Consider the following 20968-nt stretch of genomic DNA (forward strand, 5'->3'; position numbering starts at 1 on the left):
GGGAAAGCAACGGCTTCATAGTCACAAAAACATCTTAGAACTTATACCTGTTACAGTGCTGAGAGTTATCACTGACTAACGCAAAATTATACAGTCCAGTTTGTTCATTTGGTTCAGGCATGGTAAGGCAAGTATGAGAAGCAATAGGGATGATAATAAATGACATCTCTGGTGAAATCTTAAGAAATGTTTTGAATGGTGCTGACAATTCAAAAGATCCTAGAAACATAAGCAAAGAAGTAACTTCTAGAGGGCAAGTAAAATAGTTCAAGGCTGATTACTTTAGTGTTTAATTTGTTAATTTATTCTTCTAAAAGTGAGTGGTATTTTATTGCTTTTAAGAGTAGACAGCTCAACTTTTACTCCAGTTTCACGAGAAAAACGCAACCGGGAAAAAGGAAGCTAATAATTTAGTTTATAAAGATTGCAAGTGTCTTGAAGTCCATATACTTCTTACTCTCTATATTCCAGAAACTATAGCGCCCATAATTGATATCATGGTAATTGCAAGTAAATGATAAAATGTACAAATTAGTAATATTGTACTTTAGAAAGAATAAAAATATTTGCCAATTAACGAGTTTCTTTAGGAGTTTACATTAATATTTTAAATAGTTTTGGATATATTGTTTATGCAAAATTTAATCTTCAAAACCTTATTATATAATATCAAATCTAATTCATATTTCTTAAGTATGAAATTCCATGTGGCAATTCAATTATAATAATGTTTCTATAGATGTGCCAAACTAAATTTTTAGCAGATGTAACATGATTTTATTCACAATATATTTGTGGATATGAATATTTTTACCCAGATTTTTCCATTGTATGATTATACAGAGAGAAATTAATTTTCTGCACATCATTATGATTATCATTAGTGTGTGTTTACTATTCATCAGGCACTGTGCTAATGATTTAAATGCTTAGAAAAATTTATACAGCAAATACTCTTATCCTGATTTCACAGAGGAGTAAAGTAAGAGTTAGGGTCCTAGGGATTAAAGGTGGTAAAACTGCACAGGAGTGGAACTGAAGAAACTATAATTCAAACAAAGTCTGTACTGATGAGCGCTGAAGCTCATAAACTTACGCTACAATACTTCTACAATTTAACTTTCTTGATTCACTAATAATGCCACAGTTGTACATAAGCTGATGTAAAAGCCAGTAGACTTTGCACAGAAAAAAGAATAGAGCTTCATTTTCACCATGATTGACCAGTGCTTGAGACAACTGTGTCTCTAATTTCAGTATAGTTCGACAAGACCACAGGACTTAAAATAAAAACTTGTGGATGAGTAAATTTCTAAATTCCTCAATTTGATGCATTGGTCTCTAGTAAAAAGGAAAGTAATTTGCCAAATTTCTTAACACAGTTATACTTTATGTGATTCAACAGCAAATGGACAAAAAAACCCTGTTGCTGTAAGGAATACTGTTTACTCCTCTCCCTCATTTGGCCCATCTCTAAAATGAGGAAGTGAAGTAGATATTTTTCAGACCCCTTTTATTCTTGAAACTCTAATATTTCAATCGACTGATTAATTGGTAGTCAAGTTTTATATACATATATATATATATATATGAAATAACACAAGACAGAAGAAATTATCATTCACATAGCTGTTTAATTTGCTTGGAAGAGTGTGAAGTTTACATACATGTGCACACACAGAGGTTCTCTTATTTGATTCCTGCATGAAAATTTGGTATAGAATGTGATGTTCTATACATTATACATAAAAAGCCTTCTAAGACTCAGACTTTATGTAACTTTCCAAAGATTTCAATCATAAAAAGCAACTGTCAAATGTCTTCTTTGATATAAGGAGAGTAACTAAGAACAGAGTAGGGAAGAAGAGCATGAGAAGAAGATTAACATTAAACAGAGATGAGAGGTGGGAGGGAAAGGGAGAGAGAAGGGAAATTGCATGGAAATGGAAGGAGACCCTCAGGGTTATACAAAATTACATACAAGAGGAAGTGAGGGGAAAGGGAAAAATAATACAAGAGGGAGAAATGAATTACAGTAGAGGGGGTAGAGAGAGAAGAGGGGAGGGGAGGGGAGGGGAGGGAAGGGGAGGGGAGGGGAGGGGAGATAGTAGAGGATAGGAAAGGCAGCAGAATTCATCAGACATGAGTATGTCAATATGTAACTCAATGGAAGTGTAACTGATGTGATTCTGCAATCTGTATACGGGATAAAAATGGGAGTTCATAACCCACTTGAATCAAAGTGTGAAATATGATTTATCAAGAACTATGTAATGTTTTGAACAACCAATAAAAAAAAGAAAAAAAATAAGATATGAATCTGGTATTTAAAACCACATTTGCCAAGCTCCAAAGCCAATGTACTTTGACTCATCTTCTGTTTATTCAGAAAAATAACTTGTTTAGAATACTGAAATTGATTTCTATGCATGTATGAGTTTGTCGGGATAAACCCAACTACCATGTATAATCATTAAGCACTAATAAGAAAAAGAAAATAATGAATAAACTATTAGGTAACAAATTAGGACATGAAGTAATAGTGGCTAACTATATATGTTCTTACTCTTGTGAATTTAGTAGCAGGTATTGATTGAATGGTTTCAGAAGAGAGAGGGCAGAGGATTTATATTCACTTTAAACTTCCTGTGATTATAAAGTATACTTATATACTTAGGCTATCTTGTTGGGTTCCAAACACAACCCAACAAGATAGCCTAATCATATATCCCTGAACTAGTAACAGGGACAAATAAGAAATGGGGTCTTGTCTTTTAAGAAGTAGAAAAGTGAAATTACATTTCATGCACCCATTGCACTTGTTTACGTGTAACTTCTTCCCATCACTCATTGTGATGCAGGTATCTACAGGGGTGCTGGGTTAACTTTTGTTATTGTGCTTATAGATGCAGTAGAAAACATAGAGATAACATAGAGTTTATGTGTTCTTGATAATCACATTTCTTTTTTCAAAAATTTCAAGAATACTTTTATATAATAGATCATGAGAGCCTTCCACTTGACAGAGTTCCACAATAGCTTTTCTGTTTCTCATGTTCAATGTTTCACCTCCAGTGTCTCCTGCAGAGTAAAGACATATGTATTTGTTGCATGAATGTTGCAGTGTACTTTGTAATGATGGTGGGGCATCAGTGGGTGAAGTGACTGGTATTGCAGCACTTGAAGAGCCTAAATGAAGGTAATTATTTCTGAAGATACCACTGGCATTCTTAAATGTTGCAACAGTGCACGTTTTGTGGTCAACTAACCTCACAAAATCAATTTATGTTTACTAAAAAATAAGACATCTTTGTCTACAATATGGTTTCACCGGCACAAGACTGAAATTTTTGCTGAAATAGAATTCACAAATATGGACAAACTAGGGTAATGGTGTCTAGAGACCTTTAGAAAAGAAGGCTTAATAGGACACTTCTGGCCTTTGTATATTCTTGACTCAAGTGCCCTTTGCTGCTTGCCAGGAAGCTTGGGGAGACAAATATGATATTTTAGTGATGTAGCATGACTTAGACCTATGGCTCTCAACCTTTTCAAGTATAGTAATTCCTTTTAAATGTCAAACTTTTCAGAATACCAAGAAATTCTAGTTGTATTTTTGAATCAGTTGCTGAGTACTTACAGAACAATGGTACCACTAAGCTCAATGATTGTTTCAAATGTATTTGTACTTTAGATATATATTTTTTAAACAGCCAAATGGAGGACAAAATTATTTTAGTCAATTGCCTATATTTGATGTGTTATTGATTTAAAGATGCTTTTCAATAGTTCTGTGGAACACACGCTGGGAAGCACTGAATTTTGCTGAAGCGTTAGTTCCCACAGTGCCAAATGCAGCACTGAGCTTAAATATGATATGTATGTAAGAGTCTGAGTATATAGTTGATATATATGGGTACTTTGAAAGTTTTAACTATTGAAAAGGAACACCTGATTGTGAATATTATACATTTCAGAATGACTGAAGGTTATGTGTGTGTGTTTGAATATGTATTTGCTGTTATATGCTTGAAGAAAATCATAAACATTAATAATAAAATTTAATGTTTATAAGATAAATAATATCTACTAGATAGATCCTTGACATTGTGTGTGTGTGTATGTGTGTGTGTGTGTGTGTATGTGTGTTTGGTGGTACTAGGGGATTGAACACAGGAGTGCTTTATCACTGAGTGCTATCAGCAGCCCTCTTTTATTTTATTTTATTTTATTTGGAAATAGGGTTTCACTAAGTTTATGAGCCTGAACTTGAATTTGTGATCCAACTGTCTCATCCTCCCAAATCACTGGGTTTATAGGCATGTGCCACCACACCCAGCTGGTATTATATGTCTTAAAATTAATCCTGCATCAACTGCTTTACAGATGAGGCAACATAGAGAGGTTAAGCAATATTATGGTCTCAGGCATCAGCTTTCCTACATAAGAGTGTGTATCAAATCCATCGTCTTTATCATTATGCTATACTGCCTCTCAAAACAGTTACTCTAGTTACTATCCTGTTTCTCATGAATCTTACATTCTATTGACTGAAATAAATAAACATGTAAACATGTAAACTTTAGAAATTTATGGGTATATAAGTTTTGAGATAGTACTGGGCACTAGTTTACTGTAGGGGTTTGGGACAGCTTCATGAAGAAATGACATTGAAGGAATTAAATAAGGATACTCTTAGGCTTCTCTCTTCTCAACTGGTCTATCACCACAAGAACTTCTCTTTCTTTTTTATGGGACCAATGATATATGCAGTACTCATGAAGCCATAATTTTTAGCAACTGTATAATGACTAGATTGCTAACTCAGATCTTTCCAACATAGTTTCCCTACATGTTTATCACACTGTATACTTTGTTAATCTCTGAGCTAAACAATACTGCCACAGAAGTTTTATATTCAAATTTTTTAGGAATTACTTTTAGTTTGTAACTTTGCTTTAGTGATTACACTGAATTATTCACCTTTATTAATCCATTTAATTTTTACAATAACCAATTAACAAGATATTTTATTGTGCCAAAATTTTAGATGAGAAAACTGTGGCATGCAGATGGTTAGCAAAAAATCGGGAAGCCTAAATCACTCCAGAGCCTGAATTCTTTTCCATTATGTTGTACAGATTTAAAGTGCCCAATGTAATCATCTGTTTCTTAATGCTCTTCTTAACCCCTGCCTCTTGATTAATCTCCTAAAACGAAGCTCATGGCTTGACATTTTCTTCTTTCAATCCTTTTGGTGTTTGTTTGTCCCTACAGATTATTTTGTGACATATAACACTTTCAATTTACTGGAAACTCTTGAATTCATCCTATTGCTGAAGCTGTCTACTTTAGTCACATTGGTAAACCTCTGTCTCCAAAATGCTCATTCCCATTTTATTCCAATTTCCCAATGGTCTATCTTTCACATGAAATATCTTTTTGTTTCTCTGTCAGTCAATTCAATACCTATATTTTATTCAATAATAGTCTGGGATGAAACTCTACATTCTATGCTTCCCATAAAAACCTTTTAGCGTGTCCCATATACTGCCTAATTATTTTCTTTTTACGTGTGTGTGTGTGTGTGTGTGTGTGTGTTGTTTTTTGTGATCAACCAGTGTGATTCTGCAATGGTAGAGAGCACATATTTTATTCTTTTTTAAAACATAGATTTAGAATATATTTTATTCTGGCAATTATAATATATGTAATGTTGACTAAATCCATCTTCACATCTTTTCTTAGCATAAATGGTAGAGACTTTAAACATTTCTAGATGGAAAGAATATTTCCAGGGATGAGTTTAAAATGCAAGTTAAAGCTGTTTCTTATATAAATGATAATTTGTAGAACATGGTAACAATATACAGATACTACTCAACTTACAATAAGTTGAAAATATCAGAAGAAAAACATGCATTTGATACACCTAACCTACTGAATATGATAGCTCTGCAACACTGCTTCATGCAATATTTTTCATTAACTTCTGTTCACCACTTCCAGCACAGAACTTCAATGGTTTATGGTAATATGTGGTGGTCATTCTTACCCCTTAATCTTCTTTAAGATATTTTACACTTACACAACTGTCCAGTTTCTTCAACAGCTTGACTTTTTATAATATAAATAAACATATGTACTTCCTCCCCACCCCGCCCCCTTATCATTATTACCTACAGCCATAGCTGAAGGCCTTTTGGACATTTGCAACAATATCTTTATACCACAGAGCAGAAGAACACAGAATAATTCATATGGGTCTTGTCCCCAGATGGTACAACCTGAAGAACATGCCTATGTGCCATCTTATTACCCTTGTGCCATCTTATTACCCTTGCATGAGAAAAATTGAGTTTGTATGGAAAAGATGTATGGGGAGTCTATTTTCCCTTGGAGATGCTAAATCTGTCACATCAGGTTAGGTATGGAATTTTTTACTTATGGCATCATGTTAGAGTTTAAAATGTTTTGGATTTTGGAACATTCCTGATTTCAGATTTTTGCATTAGGGATGTTCAACCTATGTTATGAAGATTCTTTCTATACACATTGTATGGTTTAATTCTCACCTGGGAATAGATAGTATAGATACCAGGAGAAGAATCAAGCTTCAGTCACAAAGGATATTGCTTCCCAGGAGTGTCCCTGCTTCTTTTGCCTTAGCTCTGTAAAACGGACTGCTGTAGCAGGTGGTGGGACATACTCTTCTCACTGGTCAGAACTTGGAGTCTGTGGAGAGGTTTCTGATATCATGGCATTCCCACTTTTCCTCATCATATGGACTATTTCAAATCCTGCTTCCTCTATAAATTATAGCTTAAAATGTCAACCAAAATATCACAAAAGCCCTTAAAAATCATTCTAGTGTTTTGTATATCTGAGTGATGGAAAACTGTCTTATTTTTTGATGTAACTCATAATGAACTAGTCACCTAATACAACTATATAAGAAAAAATGGGATTATAAAGAATTCAACAATTGTTTTAGTTACAGTTTCTAAGCATTCATACCAAACTTGTTGCTTGTATATTTTTTGAAAATATGTTGACAAATTGTTTTTCATAGGAAAAGTATACATCAACTGGGTGTTTTTTGCAATATTTTATTCATATGACTATAGCCAGGTTGGCATTTCCATTATACATAGTGTTTTATAGAGCTTGAAGGGTCCATATAATTGGCCATCAGACAAAATTTATAATGCAAAACCTAACCTAGGGGCCATTTTTAAGCAAATACTGTTATGAAGTCAAACCACTTTGGAGTATTTATTTTACAAAGTAGTGTATACTGAAATGGACCTGGGAAATAGGTGTTCATTTTCAATATATTTTAAAAATATTTCTAGTTTGGGGGCTTGAAAACGCGTTTCTTCTTAAATTCAGAAGATTCACCAGCAAAATAAATCTACCAGCTTTAATACATAAATATGTTATACATTCATTAAATATATACATTTAGGCATAATTACTTTATTTGAATATAACTTCAATGAATTTATTTAAAAACTTAGGATCTATGTTGTAGTGTATGACAATAATTACATTAGTTTTTTTTTTTTTTTAATGGATGGATGCTCTAAAATGGCTTACTGGGCAATATTAAGGACTTTTTTTTTAAAACCAGGGATTGAATCCAGAGGGTCTTAACCACTGAGCCAGATCCCCAGCCTTTTTTATTTTGAAACAGGATTTCATTGCTTAGGACATTACTGAGTTTCTAAGGCTGGACTTGAACTTGCAATCCTTCTGGCCTTAGATTCCCCAGTTGCTGGGGTTTAAGGCATGTACTACCATGTCCAGCTGGGCAATATGAATATTCAAAGTGACACCAAACATATAAAATATTATTTTACAAAGTAGTGTATACACTGGGAATATACTATTACATGTAAAATGGACTTCAAGAAAAGTAATAAATCTCATTGACTATTTTAGAAGTATATATATTTTTAAATTATTTTAAATGTACATATTAGCTTTTATTTAAGCACATTGGCTAAAGATGGTGCTATTTTAAATTGGAAGGTTGAAGAATAGAAAAGTATACAGAGAAATGAGTCCTATATGTCCGTTTCTCTATACCACTGAACTTTCTCCTTTGGTCTATTTTCTATTTTTTAATATCATTTTTATTGTTGTTGTTTATTTTTTTATGTGGTGATGAGGCTTGAACTCAGGACCTCATGCTTGCTAGGCAGGTGCTTTACCACTGAGCTATCTCCCCAGCCCCTCCTTTGGTCTATTTTCTATTGTTTTAGCTAGAGGAGTTCTGGTGTATTTTCTGAAGATTCCTGTCTTCTTGACATGTCAGTGTTTCATCTCTCTGAAATTGTAAGAGTAAATATGCCATCAGGGAGCTGAGCGGACCCCAGGAAGCAGAGAGAATTTGGATAAATGATGAATTTAGGAGCTCTCCACAGATGTGGCTGATTCTGGGATGAATTACACATTACTATGTGGTGAAAGTAAGGTTGTCAAACCAAGTTGGGCTCAGGGTTATTTGAGACCTTGGATCTCCTACTTAATCACAGGTATTTTCTTGACTCTCTTTCCATATGGGGATCCATTTCATTGGAGTAGCATGCATGAGAACCTGACTGGAAGGAAATAAAGGGTCATACCTCTTCAGGGGAACATTTAGTAGTCAGGTTGCAGTGGCATATGCATGATTCCAGAGCAGGAGGATAGGCAGAGACTTAGATATTTATTATTCATACTATTTGTTCTTATTAAACTTGCTGAATCTAGGGCATTTATTTTCATGGCTTCTTGCTTACAGAGACTGGATTTTTGGGAAATTCCTCAAATTGACAGATGTTATAGATAGCTATGGATTTTGTGAATCATAATCATGTGCCTTTTAGTAGTTTAAGAATACAGATTTTGGAGACATATTGCCTGGGTTAAAATTCTAGCTCTAATACAAACTCAGTGAACATGAGCAATTTACTTAAACCGCCTATGCTAGTTTCCTCAGGTATATAATGGGAATAACATGGTTGTAGTAGCTATTACATAGGATTGTACATGATTAGACAGGGGAGGGTGAGGAGTGAATGCCAATGTGAATGAGGTTTCATTTCGGGGCAGTAAAATGGTATAAAATTATTTTATGATAATTCTATAAATATATTAAAAATTGAGTTATATACTTTAAATAAGAGAATTTTATGGTGTGCACATTTATTTCAGTAAAAGTGTTAAAAATAGGTTACTAAAAACCAATATAATTTACTACACTAACAAAAGAAAAATTATATAATCATTTCAAGTATTTGATAAAAAATATTTGTTTATAATAAGAATCTCTCTTAAGAAATCCTTCAGCAAACATTAACCTAATGGTGAAATTTTGAAAAATCTTCTTTTCACAATGATAAGAACAGGAACATATCTACTGTCACAAACAGGTCTTTGTCAAATAGTTTATAGTGAAATAAAACAAAACCACATAAGAATAAATATAAATATTAGAAAATAAATGAAACTGTCATTATTTGTATATTATATGATTACTTATGTAGAAAACACACGTGATACATTCACAAATGCATATAGCAAAATTGCTAGGTATAACTTTAATAGAAAAACTTCATAGTATTTGTACAGGTTAGCAACATCATATGTAGAACACAGTAAAATAGAGTTAGTTCATATATTAGCATCTACAATATTGAAAATGTAGGAATAATTTGTAAAACAGGAAAGACCATTATATAGAACATTGTAGAAATTTATAATTTAAAAAACTAGGATAACTTAAGAAAAATTAACAAGATAGGTATGTCATTTTTATATCTCTAATCCCAATAGTTTAAAGTTGTCTATTCTGTAGATCTTGAGCAAGTCCATTGAAAATATCAACAGATTTTTTTAATTGATAAACTCACTTTTACAAATTGCATGGGAGTACAAAATAATAGAATAACCAAAGCACTCTTGGTGAAAATACATGGCAGAACTTTCTGTACTAGAACTCAAATGTATTACGAAGCTATAATAGTAGGAAAGTATGGAATTGACACAAGGACAGACAAATTGACATAGGAAAGAAAACTGAGAGCCCATCATGGGAAGTATGTTTGAAAGGACACTTAACTTATGAGAGAGAAGTACTACATAGAGGAAAGAGGAAAGAATAATCTTTTCAAGATGGTTCTGGCTCAAATAAAATTCAATTTTTGAAAAAAAAATGAACCCTACTTCACAAGACATACATATATTTAGAGCGAAATCAATTAAATGCATGAACATTAATATAGGAGAATAATACAGGACCCTGAAACAGGAAAAATTTATTATGTAGGGTACTCTCTCTTTTCTGTTTTTCTCTAAACAATAGGAAAGATTAATGAAGTGGGCTAGGTTAACATTAAAAACATCAATTATTCCAAAGACACCATTAAGAGAGTGAATAGGTAAGCCAGAGAGTATATGTACTTTAAATACATGTAACCAATAAAGAATACATAGCTACAAATAAAATAAAAAATAAATGCCAAATATCTTCTTTGATATAAGGAGAGCAACTAAGGACAGAATAGAGAGGAAAAGCATGAGAAGATCACCACTAAACAGGGATGAGAGGGGGGAGGGAAAGAGAGAGAGAAGGGAAATTGCATGGTAAAGGAAGGAGACCCTCATTGTTACACAAAATTACATATAAGAGGAAGTGAGGGGAAAGGGGAAAAAAAACAAGAGAGAGAAATGAATTACAGTAGATGGGGTAGGGAGAGAAGACGGGAAGGGAGGGGATGGGAGGGGAGGGAAGGGGAGGGGGGATAGTAGAGGTTAGGAAAGGCAGCAGAATACAACATACACTAGTATGGCAGTAGGTAAAAAAGTGGATGTGTAACTGATGTGAATCTGCATTATGTATATAGGGTAAAAATGGGAGTTCACAATCCGCTTGAATCAAATGTATGAAATATGATATGTCAAGAACTTTGTAATGTTTTGAACAACCAATAAATAATTAAATAAATAAATATTTTATTTAGAGACAAAAAAAGAAATTCTTTAATATGTCTTACATTAAATTAACATTAGAGTATCCCAAATAAGTGAAAAGTAGCTTATACAACTCTCTCATGTATTAAATGCTAAAATTTTTATATCTAATCAAGAAAATTGTATTATAGACCCAGTACCAGTTTAAAAAAAACACCCTATAAACCAAAAAGAAAAAGATGGACAAACTAATAAAAAAATAGGCAAAATATTTAAATAGGTGGTTCACAAAAGGCAATATCCAAGCAACCAAATTAACATATTTAAAGGAATTCAGACTCATTAATAAACAGAGAAAGGCAGGTTAGGTACCACTACACACTTAACAGAATAACTAGAATTTAAAGAGTCTTATTACTGGGGATCGTTGAGAATGTGGAGAAATTGGAATACTCCTGCTTTGCTGGTATAAGTATAAACTAATACTTGCATTACTCTTCTCTCTCCCCTCGGACCCCCATCTTTGGTACTAGGGTTGATTCCAGGGGTGTTCTACCACAAAGCCACATGCCCAGCCCTTTCTATTTATTTATTTTTAAAAATTTTAGGCAGCTTCTTGCTAAGTTTCCCAGGCTGGGCTCAAACTAATGATCTTCCTACAACAGCCTCCCAAGTAGCTGTGATTACAGGCATGTGCCACTGTGCCTGGTTTTAACTTTCTCTCTGAAAGCTGATATTTTCTATATACAACATCCATAAATTTCACTCCTAGAATGAATGTGTATATGTACACATGCAGAGAAATGTGTATATGTACACCAAAGACATGTAAATATTCATACTATTACTATAATCCTGAATAGGAAATACATGAAAGTGCATCCAGTAGTAGAATAAATAAATGTGTTTTAGTCATACAATGAAATGCCAAATGAAAATGTAAGTGAAAGAACGATTAACATACCCAAACACAGGGATGAATCTCACAATCATGAGTTGGGGGTGGAGTCAGAAAGTTAAAAAAATATATAGGTGTGTGTGTGTGTGTATGTGTGTGTGTGTGTATACACATACATACATACATATATCATAATTTCATTGATAGAATGTTTTATAAGAGTCAAAATTAAGGCATACTGTTAAAAGGCAGGATCATTTCCTTTGAAAAGATGGAAAGGGCAGTGGTTGGGGTGGGCTTAAGAGGTTGACATTTGATGTCCTGCTGACCTGATGGTGCAGAGAAATTTTCTTTGTGATAACTTATTAAGCTGTATACTTATGTTTTATACTTTTCACATGTGTATTATATGCCATAATATAAAAGAGTTTTAAGAAATTAATAAGCAATTCTGGCTACAATTTTGGATATTTCAATATGGGAATGGTGAATTTCCATATCTAACATTATAAAATATTTCTAATGAACATACTGACCAAAGATAAAGTAACTATAAAACCACACAGTGAAAGTTCATATTGCATATTTATGAATATTTTAAATTTTAAAGTAGTTTACTATTCCACAAATCTTAAGGACAAGTTCCTCTACATTTATCTTGGCCTCAAAGATTAACACAAACATCCTTAGAATAGCTTGTTCACACCAAGCTGTTAAAGAGGCTGCTACTTAAAAAGGATCCAAATGCAAACCCTAGGCTTCTCAGCAGACAAGAACACAATCAAGGTAGTTTTTTTTTTTTTTCATATTCCAGCAAGACTGGTACCATGTCAGTGGCTCTAGACTTTTAAAGAGACTTGAGAGCAAATGCAGTTTAGATTGTTTGTCACTAGCCTCTCTGAAATCCATTGAACAATAAAAAGTGTATTGCATATTCATTAATGATCACTGCTGCAGATAGGCCTGGAGGCAATCATGCAGATGAATGTATACCTTTACCAACATTTTTTGCCAAAGTGCACTGTCCATGAAATTCTAAATAAAAACATCATCTCAACAACTGCAAAAATTTTCTAGGCCCTCCTGACTAGTCTGTTTTACCAAAGGTCTGGACATGATGCATTCATGCTAATTATGTGTCTCTTAGAAAACACATCCTTCCTGCCTCCACACTTGTATTCCTGACAGCACCTTTTGCAGAGATGCTTAGGTGGATGTAGAGTTGCATATGCTTTTCTCTTCTTATCTTTGAACACTTTGGTCACTCCTAGCAAGGAATACATCTGGATAGTAAAGGGTAGCTTATACTTTGGGGATATTGTATGATCTTACTTTTCAAGATATAATTCATGTGTCTTAGTGGTAATGCTAATCTATTAACAATAAAATTGTTTGTAGTAAGTATTTAGACCAGATACAGAAAAGAGCTTTTGGACAATTAAAAAAATACTATAATGAGATATTACAAAGGAAGGAAATGTTTCTGATTTGGAAGGAAATGTTTCTAATTTAGAAAATGGGACTTAGTTAGATCTACCCAGGATTACTCATGGAACAAGCAACCCAAGAGATTTTTATGTGTGATCACATTGGGAATGGATTGATACCCCAAACTTTAGGATATTAAGGACATTAATAAATTATTATTTAAATATTCATTTCTATATACATTAGGGATGAAATAGAAAGATATGATTGTACACAAAAGCAAAGCAAATTTAAAATTTTTATTTTATGTTATAAATTCACTTAATAATAATATGTGTATTATTTTATACAGTAAGGGTCTTATGTGACAAGTGACTTTTTATAAGACTATAGTTTATAAAATAAAATCAGACATATTTACCCAAATAGTCCTAACAAAAACCCTGTGAATGTGTTGTTATATAATCACGGTTTTTAAATAAGTCACTGGGAATTCACAGAGGTTAAGTGTCTTGATCTAGCTTCTCTTGAAAGTTAAACCTCATTTAATTTTAAAATAACTCATGTTGAAATTGCTTTTATACCAATGACTGCTAAAAACTAAAATTCTTAATGTCATAGACAAGAGCATTCCTACAAAATCTTTTGCATGGTACAGCTTAGAGAAAGCAGTCACTTTAAATAAAAATCTCTACTCTAGAGCAAAGTATCCCCACCATGATTTTACCTTTTTTAAGCCAGATTTTATTGCACTGTCATTTTATTCTGGAAACTAGTGGTGATAATGTTCCACTCAAAGTTCTCCAAGAAACTATTTGTTTTTGTCTTCCAAGCAGAGTGAGCATTCTTTTCTACCTGATTGTTTAATTTCTAAGACCAAGGGTATACCCACATTCTCCAGAAGGGGAATTTCTCCTGAAGGTGCTGGCATGCCAATTACAGAGTACCATGTACCTCTCTATTAGCTGACCTGTAAATTAGTGTTAAAGTTCATTGCTAGGCCACAAGACTGCAAAACAGAAAAAAAGAACAAAGGAATACTGCAGAAGACATTATATTCCCCTTTTAAGCACTAAATAAAATGTCACCAAGAATTCAGAGAAATTTACCATGAAAGAGAGACCACAAAAACAATAATCAGAAGAATTTAGGCCTCAACAAACAGTTGCTAGCACATGCAGAAAATAATTGATTAGGGTTTATTTTAGCACAGAGAGTTGTAAGAGAACATTGCTGCCTAAACATTCACCAGCTATGTTACATGAATAATAAAAATTGACCAATCACATAATAGAAAAAATAAACGAACAAAGGTAACAGAATGGTTCCAGAACCAAAAGAGTAAATTTATATACTAAAAAAGTTAATCTCAAAACAAGGAGATGCAAAGTATTAAGTGCATGATAAGATAAAGATGGTGGAGTCCATGTTCTAAATGCATATAATAAAAGATTGAGAAAGTAAGAGTAGGGAGAAGTAATATGTTATAGACATGAAACATTAGAGAAACATTTATGTATTAGGTTTTTTGCTCTTCTGATCAACAGACCTGACAAGAACAATTTTAGGAGGAAAAGTTTATTTAGTTCTCACAGTTTCAGAGGTCTAATTCCATAGACAGTCAACTCCGTTCCTCAGGGCTAGAAGTGAGGCAGAAAATTATGGCAGAAGAGTGTGGTGGAGGAAAGCAGCTCAGGGCACCATACCACAGACAAAATATATACACCAAAGTCACACCCAGAATGATCCACCTCCTTCAGCCACATCACACATGCCTAGATTTGCCTCCCCGTTGGATCCCTACCAGGGTAGTAATTCACTAATTAGGTTAAAATGCTCATAAGCCAATCATTTCACTTTTAAATTTTTTTGCATCAACACATGAGCTTCTGAGGAACACCAAATTTTCAAACCACAACAGTTTCTTAGAACTCAAAAATGTTGTGTCTTCAGATTAAAAGTCTATCCCTCCTGCAAACACACAGCAGTACTTAGGGAAAGCTGTCAGAACAACTCTGTTTGCTAATGAAATTTAGAATATAAAGACAAGGACAGAACCCCAAAGTTTCCAGAAAGAAACTAGAAAAGAGTGTTTGACATGAAACAAATGGTAAGCTTGAAATTAATTTCACCTTAAAATTCACTAGATTCATAGATGCAAGAAGATACTGGAAAATGCATTTTAATGTAAACAAATTTGAACTTAAAATTCTTTATCTGATTATTTAATTGTGAAAGTTAAATAGGGTTGTTTTGCACATGGAATTATTTAGAAGTGTGTCACAAACAGAGGTTGAATTACTGTTGGGTGTTCTCAGCAAGAACACAAATATGAATCTAAGAGGAAGAAACAAACACAAAAAATAATGGTAAACAAGTAAATTAGTTAAAATTTGTAATAAAGTAGCACCTATTTCCTCTAAAATTAAGAGTTTAAGTTAAAAAATTTCAAGTGATATTAATCAGGGAAATGTATGATGGATAAAAGTGTAAGTATGTTATTGTTCTTGACTTCTAGTAGGTATACAGTGTATAATTTAATGATAGTTATATCCAACAACAACAGAATTAGAAGGATGGGGTTTTAAAAAATAAAGCTTACTACTAGAAGCAGAGAACAGGATGTATAGCTGTCAAATCCCTTGTAAATTTTTTAAAAAATTTGATCATTTAATAAAAGACAGGAAAGGGTAATTCATACATTTAAACATTGAATGAAGATAAAATAATATGTAAGTTGACAGAAAAAAACACCAGAGACTCAGGAGGCTTAGTCAGGAGTACGGCAAGTTTGAAGTCAGCCTTAGCAACTTATCAAGGCCCTGAGCAACTTAGCGATCCCAGTCTTAAAAATAAAATATAAAAAGGGCTGGGATGTGGCTCAGTGGTTAAGTGCCCCCGGGCTCAATCCCTGAAAAATACACACACACACACACACACACACACACAGGCACACGCACACACAAACACAAACACACACACAAAAAATTCTTAATGAACACAAATAATATCAAGTAGAGGCTTGAAATTAAAATATATCATTAATGTCTACAATTTACTTCCAAAATGTAAAAATAAATTTTTTCAGTGCATTATGTAATAGCAACAAATTAAAGGAGAAAAGAACCTTATAAATACAGTGTAAATGGCACTCCTCAGTGATCAAACACTAGAAAGATTTTTGATATATTCTTTACAAAAATCTATACAAAGTATCATTATCATATTAAATGTCATTTGAATTTTCCCCATCAGAAAGGACTACCCTACCTCCTTTTCTACCCGACCAGTCAATAGCAGCCCAGCCAGGGCAACAAAAGCACTGCAGCCATGACAGTGTCAATGGGTGACCTGGAGAGGATGATTGTCACATGGGCAATGCAGGAGAATCAGCTATCCACACTCAGGAGCTTCTTAGCAAGGCAGCTAGATAAAACACCAGCATACAAAAGCAATCACCTTCCTACATGCTGTAATAAAGGAGGAAATAAAATATTAAAAATCTAAGCAAAAATAGCCGGTAACAAGAGAAACACAAAACCATAAGGCACTTAAGAACAAAGTCAACAAGTGATGTCCAAAAAACTTAGTTTAAAATTCTAAAATACCCACATGATGTTTAAAGAATTTTAAAAAAAAGGTATGTAGATAGAGAAATAGAAAATTTTATGGGCGAGAAAATGTAACACTTAAAATATTACAAATCTCATAAACCAAATCTATAATTTAGGATCAAACCACTCAATATCATGGATTTGTTTCTATTAAACTCAAGAAGTATACATAAATTAATAAGTAAAAATGAGAGTAAAAATATATCTAAAACAATATTGAAAGAAAACAGTGGCAGGGTCTTATGCCATTAATATCAAAGCATTAATAAAATAGGAATTAAATGAAGCCACAGTATTATTAAATGAAAAGATAATAGTTAATAGATAAATAAAGAGAAATGTTAGAAATGTTAGAAATACTAATATCTCTCTTCATTTTTCTTATTTTAACATATTATAGACATTTTATAGGAGGGAAACTGAATTATTTAGTAAATTAGAGAATAAGTTGGTATGTATTTTATAAAAACTTTAAGATATCATTTTTCATTCTTACAATGAAAATAGATTCAAAGAATAAAAATAAGTTAAAATATTCATATAAAAGTAGATTATAGAATTATAAGAAGACATATCAATGACAGCATGTTTGAGCTTTTAAGTGGAGAATCCCTTCTAAAATAAAGCCAAAATGTATGGAGAATTTTGAAAAATGGACATGAAAATTAAAATTTAATAAAAATCTCAGAATATTTGCAACACAGTTAATAAGAAAATATGAATATTTTGAATATACTAGAAAATATCACAAATCAATAAGGACAAGATAATCAAATCTATAGGAAGACAAAGAAATATTTGTACATGTATTTCATGGAAGAGGAAATAAAATTTAAGTTGAAGGAAAGAAAAAAGCTTTTCCTCAATAGCAATAGGCATGTTTTTACATTGTTATTGAAATGTTTATGCATTTGCATTTATATGTATAAACTATATGTAAAATATTGTATACCTTTATATACACCTGAGAATATATTGTACTTTACATATAGAACTACATACACATAAAATAGTATTTTTCATGTTTGTATGCATATAAACATAAGTTCTTAATAAGAGAGACAAAAATGGAAATTTACTGATTTTTGCGGATTATTCTGAGAAGGATCTTGGAATTTCTATCAGCAATCATCATTTTCTTTAACCTTACTTATAACATCTAAATTTTGTACAAGGAAAATATATTATGTTGTATGTGTTTAAAATTATTTTAATCAATTTATGTATATGGTATTAAAAAGTAAAATGAATAGTTCTCATAAATAGTTTTTACTAAATTGCAAACTCTAGATATTAGTAAACCTAAACATTTCCTATAACATATACCAACAGAGCAATCTGAGCAACATTCATTTTTGGAAAAATAATTATAAAAATTTAAATTATCACCAATAAAGTTTTGGATGGCCAACACCACTCCAAGTCCCATCTATGTGCTGAGCTTCTTGATTTTGCCTCTTGTGGGACTAACAAAGATTGCTGTTAGCCTTCAGGTTACACTAACATTTTCCAGAGTTTGTATTTCAATCAAAACAGGGTTGATCTATAACCTCTTAGAACTCTATTGTCATCTTCTGAGAGCCATGTAAACAAAGCTTTAATTCCACTTTGGGAAGATGTTTATAAAATTATTTTTAAAAATTGAATTCATAACTTTACAAGACAATGAAATATTAAAACATTTGTAATACAGTGATGCAAAGTTATTAAAAATATGCTGTAATTTGGATAGGCTCAATTTACATTGAAAAAATTTGCTACCACATTTTAGTAATGGGCAATGATGATAACATAGTTTAAAGATTATGAAGGTTAGTTCCTTAAGAGAACTGATGGAAAGGGAGACCGGTGGCATCTGCCAATCATCACCCGATACAGAAATCCTCAGACAAGCACTACCAGGGAGAGTGGTCAAATAAATCCACCTTGTTTTTTATACTTCAATGCCTCAATTATTTAGTTGATAGATTTTAAAACCAAAGAATGACTTTTTTCAAGAACTGGTTCAAAAGAAAAGAATTTCTTTACTTTCAAGGGAAAGCTGCCTGGGATGGGTATGGTGTGTGCACACCAATGTTGCAATCAGAAACACTTTGATCATTCCTTAGCAGGCCCCCAGATTTGCAGGTGACAAGATTTCTTTGCAGAGCAGTGGTTTTTCTGGCCTCCTTTCATGTACCTTCACAGCCATTATCTACTGTTCCAAATTTAAGATTAAAAATAATCATCTATTAAATTTATGTTAATTTTCAAACCTTCAGGAATTTGAAAGTTTTGTACCAAATTAACTACTTAACTTTTCTCATGCCCATTCTTTTAACTGATTTTCACATCTATATTATATTTGTGTTTATAAAGCATGGAGGCATCTGCTAGAACACATTCAAACACATTTATAGTCTGACGTGTTCAAAAGAAAATAAAGTGAATATAGAATGGAAAAAGTGAGTAGATAAATGTATTAGGAAAGTAGAGTAACATGAGTATTTTTGTCAGAATGACAATTGACCATGGAGTTGCTGGTAGGAAAGGACTAAAGGGAAATATATAGTATATAATCATCATGGTGTATCCTTTTGCAGTATTTTAAGAGAAAAAAATCAATAAATTCTTACAGAGAAGAAAATGAGTAGAATTTTTTAAATCAAACTTTTGAAATTATCTTTATCTATTTTTATTCTAATGATTGCTAGATATTGACATTAAACCTTTTTCTTTTTTTAAAAAAAAAGTCTTTATTTTATTTTTATGTAGTTCTGAAGATCAAACCCAGTGCCTCACACAAGCTAGGCAAGTGCTTTGCCTCTGAGCCATAACCCCAGCCCTCTTTTCCTTTTCCTAATGTTTCAAAATATTTTCTCCTTTTTGTTTTGGAGGGGGGTGGTGGTGCCAGGGATTTAATTCAGGAGATCACTGAGCCACATCCCCAGCCCTATTTTATATTTTAGAAACAGGGTCTCACTGAGTTGCTAATAAACACCTTGCTTTTGCTGAGGCTGGCTTTGAACTTTCAATCTTCCTAACTCAGACTCCAGAAATGCTGGGATTACAGGCATGTGCCACTGTGCCTAGCTATTTGTTTCTTTTCTTAATAGCAAGCAATACAGTTTTTGTTTTGAAAATATAAATATACAGAAAAGCAAAAAACAAATGAAATCTCTTATAATACTAGGAAGTTAGAGTGATTGTCAGCTTTTTAGAATATTGTATTCTATACATTGATGTGCATTTTACATAGCTGAGAATATACTGAATATTGATGTGTTCTTTTTATTACTTAATATTAATTCATATGTTGCTGTTTACCATATTAAAAAATTTAAAGCATTATTTATGTAAATATATCTTAATTATTTTCTAAAGTTGAATATTTATGTGTCCCATTTTTATTATAAATAACTACTATAATAAATAGCCTTTTTTCCAATTAAGTATTTTAAAGTAGATCCTCTAAAGTATAATTGCTTGTTTTAAGGTTTGGATGGTTTTCAAGTAACTAAAAACTAGATTGTTCTTCATGTAAAAATTATATCAGTGAGATTATGATCACTTGTGGTTGGAAGTGCCTTGCTTTATTGAACTATTGGTAGAACTGGATGATTTTTTAAACAATATTAATGTTATGAGTTCAAATTTGTAAATGAGCATGTAAATGAACTATTAGAAATATTTAACATTGTTAAAATATTTATTACGTATTACTTTTGCTAATTTGTCAAGTAATTGAGTTGTGTTATTTTTTTCAATTTTTAGGGAGGTTTCTGATTTTTATTTATCAATTTGTATCAGTTCTTTGCATAAGAAGAAGTAACACTTTGTCCTAGTATATACTCTTTTTATGTTGTAATTTTCTACATATTTTGGAATATATGCTGCTTAGACTTCTGTAATGCACTTTTACTTTGTTTTGGAGGAATCGATGTGCTGTATAATTCCTCCATTTTTAAATATATGAAGTCTTTCTTTGTGGCTTATATTAGTTTATATTAATTCTTTATAAATATTAATGTTGGTTCTTTCTCTGTGAACTAAATTATTTTTCTTGATTAATTTTTTGGATAAAAAGTTA

The 20968-nt window shown here is 32.3% G+C and overlaps 1 long non-coding RNA gene across 2 annotated transcripts in view; it reads left to right on the top strand.

The window, feature by feature from the left end:
• LOC120883970 (uncharacterized) overlaps positions 1 to 20968 on the top strand; it is a 263470-nt gene that overhangs the window by 177916 nt on the left and 64586 nt on the right. The window lies entirely within an intron of this gene.

The sequence above is a fragment of the Ictidomys tridecemlineatus genome, chromosome 3 (genome assembly GCF_052094955.1).
Source record: "Ictidomys tridecemlineatus isolate mIctTri1 chromosome 3, mIctTri1.hap1, whole genome shotgun sequence".
Lineage (NCBI taxonomy): Eukaryota > Metazoa > Chordata > Mammalia > Rodentia > Sciuridae > Ictidomys > Ictidomys tridecemlineatus.